General features: G+C 31.6%; 1 long non-coding RNA gene across 1 annotated transcript; it reads left to right on the forward strand.

The window, feature by feature from the left end:
- The first annotated feature begins 3,227 nt into the window (after positions 1-3,227).
- On the forward strand, positions 3,228-5,305 carry LOC132640135 (uncharacterized). Its single transcript, XR_009582166.1, has 2 exons — positions 3,228-3,760; positions 5,055-5,305. It is a non-coding gene; the product is annotated as an uncharacterized LOC132640135 (long non-coding RNA).
- Positions 5,306-8,963: the final 3,658 nt, after the last annotated feature.

The raw sequence follows: 8,963 nt of genomic DNA on the forward strand, positions 1-8,963 counted from the left end.
CAAAAGTCATTTTTCCTTCAATATTCACCACTGATTAGATGTTGTGACACGTTTTGTTTGAGATGGCAATATGATTAGTAAGGCTCATGTAGCCGATTTTAACGCACTTGGAACAGAGAGATAATTGATGTTGTATGATGTTAGAAAAATAGGTTTCAAAAATGGGGAGGAAATAATCCGATTTTGATAGAGTAATTTCTGTCCTCAAGGAATTTAAACCTCCCCCTTTGTTGCTGCATGGATAGTGGCAGAATTCCTCTAGGATTTACCAAGCCAACGAAATTCAAGTTTCAGCAATTAACTTGATTATTTCCCACAAGAACAGAATATTGTGATTTGTAGTGAAAGCAATAGAGAGAAGAAGTGAAGGCATGTAATTTCCTAACAGCTAAAAGAATGGCGAAGGTCAGACCTCCGGATCCCGAGCAACCCCACTTACATAACACACTTTGTTTTGAAGCAGTAACATAATACCTTTAGAGTTTGTTCGCAGCAGACACATCTCGCAGCAGACACATCTGTTCGAAAAAGCTTTTCGCAACAGACACAACATCTTTTAGATTAACTTTTTTCTGAAAAGACATTACAAAAAAACTGCTATATTGTGGCGGTTTATTTACGGGGGTTATAAGAAACCCCCACTATACATTCAATTTGTGGCATTTGTGCCAACCCCCACAAAATAGTTCTTTTTGTGGGGGTTAAAGTGTGGCGGTTGAAAAGACCCCCACTATACTTTCAATTTGTGGCGTTTGCTTCAACCTCCCCAATTTTTTTTTCTTGTTGTGACGGTATTTTTGTGTAGGTTTTTGACAACCTCCGCAAATACATCAAATTTCAATTACTTGAGAAATTATTGCAATTTGATACAAATTAACAATTACTAAATAATACAATTTTTAGTCGGGTGAATCTCGAGAAGCGAAAAGTGTCACATATGGGGCGAATGAAGTACTATAAAGACTTCTCCTTTTAACAAGTAAAAAACAAAGACATACATTTTTTTTTTCCAGTTCCTTAGATATTAGGTATGAATCATTATTCATGGACATGAAATCATTTATGGATTTGTTTTAGGCCTCATTTGTTTTCATTAAGATTAAGACATCTATATTTGAATGCAATTATGATATTAAGATGTGCGTTACGATTCAAATATCTGAATACACATCTGAATATTAAGATGTTGCATTAATGTCTGAATACTAAATAATCAAGAATTTATTTTCTCAAATATCTAAATTATATAAAACCTGTCTTATTTAAAATTAATAAATATAAAATTTAAATTAAATACTAAATTGATCTAATATATGCTATATCAATAAAATAGTTTTTAAAACTTAACTTTTTTTAACAACTAGGAAATATAAATTTAAATATAATGCTAAATATCAATAAATTATTTTTTAAAATTATAGGACAGTTGGAGGTGATGATGGTTATCGATGGTGATTGTGGGTACTGATTGGGAATTGTGTTGGGTGATAAGGGTGGTTTTGGGTAGCAGCCAGTAGTGATGGTGGCTGCCATTAGTGATAACAATAGTTGTTGATCATGATAGTTACGTTGGTGGTGGAAACTATCAATTGTGGTGGGGGATAGTGATATAACTATTGGCGGTGGTGAATGATAATGGTGAATTGTGATATATAGTGATAGCTGGTTGTAGTGAATGTCGTTGGTGATTGGTGGTTGTAATAGTGATTGGTGTTAATGATTGTAAATTGTGGATAATGGTGGTGACGACTGACTTACACGATTGATGGTGATGGTGGTTGTGGCTAGGGGTGTTCATGGTTCGGTTTGGGTCGGTTATTGATTAAAACCATAACCAAACCAATTTAGTCGATTTTTAAATGTCTAAAATCATAACCAAACCAATTTATAAATGTCTAAAACCATAACCAAACCAAATAAAATAGTAACCACTGGTTTGGTTATTATCGGTTTGGTTCGGTTGAGTTTGATTTTTCAGTTTATGACTAGCAGCCATGAGACTTATCAGTAAAACATTAAAAAGTTGAAAAAAATATGTCTTTTTTTTTTGTTCAAACTATATCTTTTATTTATAGTTTAAGATGGAACATACATCATAGAAACATTTTCACTATTAGTGATAGTGTAGTACTCAAGTTACCCAAAGTTGCTAAACTATTACATATAGAGCTAAAAACTAACTTAGTAGTGGCTGCACCATTTTTGTCATCTTAATACACATATCTGAAAATAAAGTAGAGCATAGGAGCTTTTAGTTGTTGTTACAAACATACATATTAATTAAACATAAAGACTACCTAAAATAAAATGAAAATATATGAAATAAAAAAACTTTGTGTAATGATCCCAAACTTTGGGGTTGTACTGCATTTTGCCCTCAATTCTCCCATTTTATTAAAAAAACTTTGTTTAATGATCCTAAACTTCAGATGTTTTTCTATCATTATCCCCAAGGCTAGGGTCTCGACTACTAGGAGTTGTTCTTTTCTGCTTTTTAGGAGGATTATCCACGGAAGAAGTATTAGGGCATTATCATGTGCTTGAGTTGCAGCAAATGCTGATGTTACTGAAGTATCTTCTATAGGAACATCCAAATCTACAACCTCTGTTTTTTTCATATGAAAAATATTAGAAATTTAGGACCCATTCAGACAAGAAAAAAGAAAGGTATAAATTCGAAAAAAAAAACAACCTAAAATCAAATGGCTGACAAGGAAAGGCTAAAAAATTAAGTTAAAGACATTAGACACTAACGTGAGCTTCTGTTAGTAGGTTTACACTTAAAAGAGTTAAAAGACTTAAAGACACGGGCTTGAACATATTCCTAAAAACATGGGTCTGGACATATTCTTAAAAACATGGGCCTTAAACAATCATGTGAAGTAAGTAGACCAAAAATCAAATTAATGATAATTAATGTTGATAATTAAGCTTCATATTACATAAATTTGGCAGTGTATATTTCTATTTAAAATAATTAGAGAAACCTCATAATCTACAGTATAAGTTGTTTCTTTTTCTTAAATACAATTAAGCGCACTTGTCCCCAATTCTAAACGGATGGAAAAATTATCTCATTTCAAATAGCTCAATGGAAAATTTGATACTTTTCCCTCTTGTTTTGCAGAAACCGTTAGCAGGACGGGTGTTTTTGAGCTACTTGGCTAATAGGAAGGTTGATTAACGGCGAGGGCACATTTATGCCAAAAATGAACCAAAGGGTAAAATTGACCAATTTTGAATATTTTAGAGGTATTTTTGACCTTTTAAATTCCTTTATTCTATTATTTTTGTATGCATTTTAACTTTATTTAAGCTCTTATTAAAGTAATTGATTTTGCAAGGACAACACTATAATTGGAGTACTAGTTATTAATACTACTGCTAATAACAAAAAAAAAATAGTAGTAATAGGAGCAGTTTTTTATTTGTTCTATATACGATAAGAAAGTTTCTTTTATTTTTCATTTGGAGCCAAACTTTCCCTCTCAAAAATTGAAAATCCCAAACACCAAATCATTCCCCCAAAAATTTAAAACCCAAGCATAAGCCAAATCAGCAGTTCCTTCCCAGTTCCCACGAATTAAAAACTGGAATTCCAAATCCCTTTCCCTTTTCCCTTTTTCCCAATTCCCTTTCCGTCAAAGGCAGGCCTCATCGGCAATTCACCAGCGGCCTATATCCTCTCCTTTCTCCCTTCGCCCCTTACGAATTGTATAATATGATTGTTGCTGTGGATCATACTTCTGTGGATGTGAAGGTAATCCTCTGTTGTGCAGGCTTTACGATTCACACTTGATTTTGAGATCTGTATCTTTACTTTTTCAATTGTACCGTGAATGTAGCATTAATACATCTTAAAGCCATTCGTGAATATTATTTGACTACTCCAATTTTCGTCAAATTATATCCGACCTTTAATGGATTTCAGGTAAGCCTCAATTCTGTTTTTCTTTGTTAAGGACCATGTAATAACTTAATTCTTGATTGAATATGATTACTGCTATGTCCTTGTAACGTAAGGCTAAATTGCTAATAAACCAATGCTGGCCTTGGTGATTAGTAAATCAAGTTCAGCTTCTTACTCTCTACCAATTAAAGTGATCTTGCTCCAAAATTGCTGGTGAAATGCTAGAGAATCTGATAAGGCATAACCTATACCCCAATTGTATCAAATGCTTCTTGATCTTGGATCATAAAGGTGGCTACTTAAATCTTCACACGTGAAAGAGTACTAGAATTGCTATTACTAATTAAATGACAGCTTTGTAGATTAAATTTTGATTGATATTTGCATGACTTACATATTGGGTTCTGTTATTCTTTCAATATGTTAAATTCGCTAGATTCATAGGTGTTATTCAGGTAAACAGAATGGAACGTGAAGGTCAAGAAAAGACCAACTTATAAATTAACAAAGAAGTGAGAAACACTTCAGACTACATACTAAATTCAATAAGCACCATGATCTGATTTCGATAAACATAGGCTTAGATTGTGTTTTGGGTGCTTACTTAGATTAGGAATAATTCATGAAGTTGTTATTATTAGCTATAGTGTGCATTGGAGGACATTAGAGACATAGGAACTAAAATTTTATGGTGATATGTATCTACAATTTACTTGTTAGTTGATGCTAAATTACTACTTATTGTGGTTGATTCTTTTTGATAGTCCAATAACCATAATTGCTTGTAGGCATGCTATCTTAATTATCTATAAAAAAATTTCTAGTTAAGCCGCCTGATATTGATGAAGATCATAGTTTTGTTACATTATGTTTGTGGTTTTTCTTTTACTTTGTCTCTCTAATTTTTGCTTTCTTATTGCAAAATTCTTCAAGCACAATATCAGGTTTGACCATTATCAAAGTAAATTTATCCTTCCATCCATGTTTCAATAGATCTTTGTAAAGATGAAAGCTTCGTATGAACTTGCTTTTGAGATGAATTGAATTATGAATTTTATTTTATATGTTTGCACATTACTTTGGTTTATTCGTACAAGGATATGTTATTTTTCTAATTACATATACATTTTGTTGATCATTTCAGCTTAGTGATGCAAATACTGAGCTTGCTTTACCCTGGGAAGAAAGAAGATAATGTGGTGAACCAACTCAAATCAACAAATGTTTAGTGCTTTTTTATGTTTATATGATACAGAATTATTTTTGAACTTTTTAGATTTGAAGTTGTAACATTTAAGTTATCATATACGAGTTTGTATTACTTAAGTTTGACATGAATTTAAATTTGTGTTGTTGCGTACTATGAATTTATTTAATGAAACGTGATTTACATTATATGTTATTTAGTAAATTCTTTGTATGTATGTTTATATAGGCTTGATGTAATTCAAATTCAATTTTCTTTTTAAAATAAAAAAAATCAATTTGTGGCCGTTATAAGCTTGCACAAATTAAGTCGTAATAAATAGTAGATATCATATTGTGACGGTTTAAAACTAACGCTAGTTTAATACTTTAAAATATTGAGATCATATTGTGAAGGTTCTAAACTGCCACATATCGATGTTGAAAACTGTCACAAATTAAAAAATCATTTTGCGGCGGTCGTCGTGGAGGTTGTAAGAAACCGACGCAAATATGCTCGTGGCGGACGTAATTGTAGCGTTTTTCAAAACCGCCGCAATTTAATTTGTGAGAGTCCAAAACCGCCACCAATTGAAGAAATACCCCCCACAAATTGAGCCTTTTCTCGTAGTGAGAAGTGACTTTTTTTTCTCTGAAAAATATCATTTCTTTTTTTCTGAAAAAAGTGACTTTCTTTTTTTTGAAAAGGGTGACTTTTTTTTTCTTTAAAACAGTAACTTACTTCTCTCTGAGTTAACTTAACAACACTAACTAATACAGTATAACATAAGATATAATGCAGTAAATATTTAGAATAGCCATAATTACTCTTCTCTTTAGCTAAAATTGTTAATATATGGCTGAATTTTGCCATTAGCTCATTGCTTAGGTCAAGTTGTGGAAAATACTATAACACTAATTTCCTTGTAAGATTCCTAGAATTGGGATGAGGTTAATAGTAGAGGCTGCTGACTATCTGGAAAAGTTCATACTAGATTCAGTGTATTTGCCTTAGTTTTACATCTAGATTCAGTGCATTTGCCTTAGTTTTTACATCATGCATGTCCAATCAATACAATCAATGTTGGAACAAGGCTGTACATAATAAAATGCGGCAATCTCGGAATAAATTGCAGGATTATTATATTCTGCGTTTGATTGGTGGGATAAAAGATAAATTAACTTAAATGGTACGGATTAGCTATCCCATATTGAAGGTGTGGGATAACTAATCCCATGAAATATTATTCTGTATTGTATCCTGCATGCCTAACGAGTCCTAAATTCTTACGTGCTAATGATGTGAAAAACATACATTTTATACACTAATTAGTTAAATTAAACTACAAAGTAATTTTTGTAATAATTATCGATTGATAACCTGAAAAAGAATGATATTTAATCTACTATCTAATATTGGTCTTGAACTATTCAAAATAAGATAACTTTGTTCATCGATTTTATTTTTGGCCCAAAAATTATCCTATCATTAGCCAAGCAGCTCACCTTTGCCCCTTCCTTTCAGATAAAAGAGGACTAATTAAGTTTGCCTTGGAACAATTCGAAATAAGGTAGCTTTTTCAGCCATTTTCATTTTTGTCCAACCGTTGGCTAAGTAGAATAGCATAATTTAACTTCGCCATAATGCCAAGTGTCAGAAAAGGTCCAAGAAATCTTGTTAATTAAGTCTAATATTGTGGATGGGATGAATATAATTCCTTCATTCTTAACCAAAGTTCTAGAATCCGAGTTCTTGGGTATGAAAGAAGCTTGGGTAGGGAGTTTTTCCCCTTTTAATGGGCCTTATGACGCAAATTCGAATTAGTCAGGCTCTAATTTGTATTGACAGTTTGACACTAAATTTAAAATAAATAAAAAATGTTTTATATTTAAGTAAAGAAGAATATTAGACAAGTATATTATTTATCGAGAAACTGAAAAATAATAAATTTCTTATTGTAAAAAAATCTCATATCTTAACCCCACTTTATAGTACTCACGTTGGATCATGTGTTTATAACAAGACACACACATATGATGTATGTATGCTTTTGTCGAAGTTTCTGTTGTGTTGTCCTCTAAATTGATCACGCATTCCATCTGATTTTTTTGGTCATACATTGCCAAAGTCTTGCTATTGCAAAAGTTTTGCTTGACGTCTTCTTTCAAAATAAAAGAATAAAAAATAAAAAGAGGAAAAACGTGAAAGAGGACAAAAATGTAGCTAAAAACAGATGGAAACAGCTGCTTGTTTCCAGAAATCTGTAGGTTTCTTCCACCGTCTCTAGCATAAAAAGTACTTCTTCGGATTGATTTAATAAAAAAACTTATAAATTTTGTAGTTTTAAATGAAAGTGTATATACTTATTCAAAATAATTTTAAATCTCGTGGTCTTAAATATATTATGACATTCTAATAAAGAAGTGTTATTAAAAATAAAATGAGAAAGTTGGAGAGAAGTCAATCAAGACATTACAGATTCAAGTTCGGAATTTTATCATAGTCCAGTTGGTTTATTAGATTAGAAATTTATTATTTCTAGCTACTTCTTTAGTAAAATTATTAGCACATATACGATTGTACGCCAAAAATTAATTAGTCCAGATGAACCCATAAGTTATTAATTAGAACTGCTCCCCTCAATAAAAGCCAAGAAAAAAAAAATCTATTAATCGCTTGATTCCATTCTCCTTCCAACCAGTTAGTCAATTAAGTGAATAATAATTAGTAAAAGGAGTAAAATATATAACTGGTTGGTTCAAAACTTTGAAAGGCTAGATGCTTCATATTCTTTCTAACATGATCAAATTGGTAAATGATTTGCATTTTGACTTTCATCTTTGGATTTTTTTTTACGGAAAAGGCTCATAAATATCCCTAACCTATTGGAAAAGGCTCATAAATGCCCTTTTTCTACCTTTGGGTCTAAAAATACCCTTAAGGTTTGTTTTTGGCTCAAATATACCATTCAAACTAACAGACCAAATTTGACGGTGTTAAAAAGTCACGTGGCAATTTCTAATTGATGCCACATTTTAATTTAAAATAATTATATAAATCCCATCCAAATTCTAAACTCAAACCCGTGGCCGACCTGTTCTGGAGGTACCATACATTCTTTTTCTCCTCCTTTGTCTCCCATAAATCAGAAACTCAAATACTCAAACATCACATGCGACTGCCATGTCTTCTTTTTCAGTGAACTTCTTCCTCAACACCCCACCACCAAATTTGGTGGGTTAGTTTGAAGGGTATATTTGAGCCAAAAACAAACCTTAAGGGTATTTTTAGACCCAAAAATAAAAAGAGGGTATTTATGAGCCTTTTTCAATAGGTTAGAGATATTTATGAGTCTTTTCTCTTTTTTTTTTTATGAACCAAATGGCAAACGCTTCTATGTTCTGCGGCGGTGGATGTAATCTTTTGTACACATGATGCCTGGTTTGAAATTATATATAGGTAAAAAAAAATAAAAAATCTAAAGGTATATATTTATTCCAATTTAAACTCTAGCTGAATATGTAACTAAAAGTAATATTCAATTGATAGTTAAAAAGATTGAAAAGCTCAAAATAAAATATACGGAATTTTTTAATGGCATGAAATCTTTTAAAAAACTCGTGTTGACTTAGCCTCAAACTAATAATATCACAATATGTCAAGAATATTTTTGGATTAATTTAGCCTTATAGGATCTAGGAGTCCAATAGATGAGTATTATGAATATGACATTTTTTTGTGCGGATTGCCCTTCAAAAGCACTGATCTTTAATTTTTGTTCCTTAAATTGGTGGTCTTTAATTTTTGCCCTTCGCTTAATACCTTAAAGTTTTGGATTTGAACCCCAGCTCGGTAAAAAAAAAAAAA

The sequence above is a fragment of the Lycium barbarum genome, chromosome 5 (genome assembly GCF_019175385.1).
Source record: "Lycium barbarum isolate Lr01 chromosome 5, ASM1917538v2, whole genome shotgun sequence".
NCBI classification, from domain to species: Eukaryota; Viridiplantae; Streptophyta; class Magnoliopsida; order Solanales; family Solanaceae; genus Lycium; species Lycium barbarum.